Below are 931 nucleotides of genomic sequence, written 5' to 3'. Positions count from 1 at the left end.
CGGGGACCTGGGGGGGGGGGGGGAATGGGAAGGACTGGGGGGCACTGGGGGCACTGGGAGGGGACAGGGATGGACTGGGAGGGATCCGAGGGGGCACCGGGAGGGAAATGGGGGGCACTGGGAGCACTGGGAGGTTCAGGGGGGGTTACTGGGAGCACTGGGGATGCCATGGAGGGGTCAGCGGGGGCACTGGGGGTGCCAGGGGGGTCACTGGGAGGTCCGTGGAGGGCACTGGGAGGGGACACTGGGGGTGCCATGGAGGGGTCAGCGGGGCAACTGGGAGGTCCATGGAAGGCACTGGGAGCACTGGGAGGGGGCACTGGGAGCCCTGAGGGTGCCCTGGAGGGCACTGGGAGGGGGCACTGGGAGCACTGGGAGCGCTCCCGGCCGCCGCGGGCTTGACATAATCCGCCCGAGGCCACGCCCCCCGCAGGCCACGCCCCCAGGGACACGCCCACCGGCCACGCCCCCTGCCCAAAAATGCACCCCCAAAAATGCGCCTCAGCCCCCACCCCCAGCAGCCGCGAAATCCTGAACCCCGAAGTCGAACCCGAAGGAGCCTAATGAGCCCCAAAACTGCACCTGAAATCCTTCACCTCAAATCTGCACCCCGAAACTGCACCTGAAATCCTGCACCCCAAAACTGCACCCCAAATCCTACACCCCAAAACCTGCACCTCAAATCCTTCACCTCAAATCTGCACCCCAAAACCTGCACCCCAAATCTGCACCCCAAAACTGCACCCCAAATCCTGCACCTCAAATCCTACACCCCAAAACTGCACCTCAAATCTGCCCCCCACATTCTGCCCCCCAAATCCTGCACCCCAAATCCTGCACCTCAAATCCTACACCCCAAAACTGCACCTCAAATCTGCCCCCCACATTCTGCCCCCCAAATCCTGCACCCCAAATCCTGCACCTCAAATCC

This window comes from Passer montanus, unplaced genomic scaffold, assembly GCF_014805655.1.
Source record: "Passer montanus isolate IOZ18808 unplaced genomic scaffold, ASM1480565v1 scaffold1106, whole genome shotgun sequence".
Classification (NCBI taxonomy): domain Eukaryota; kingdom Metazoa; phylum Chordata; class Aves; order Passeriformes; family Passeridae; genus Passer; species Passer montanus.
The sequence above is the reverse complement of the archived record's forward strand: the minus strand, read 5'-3'. Positions refer to the sequence as shown.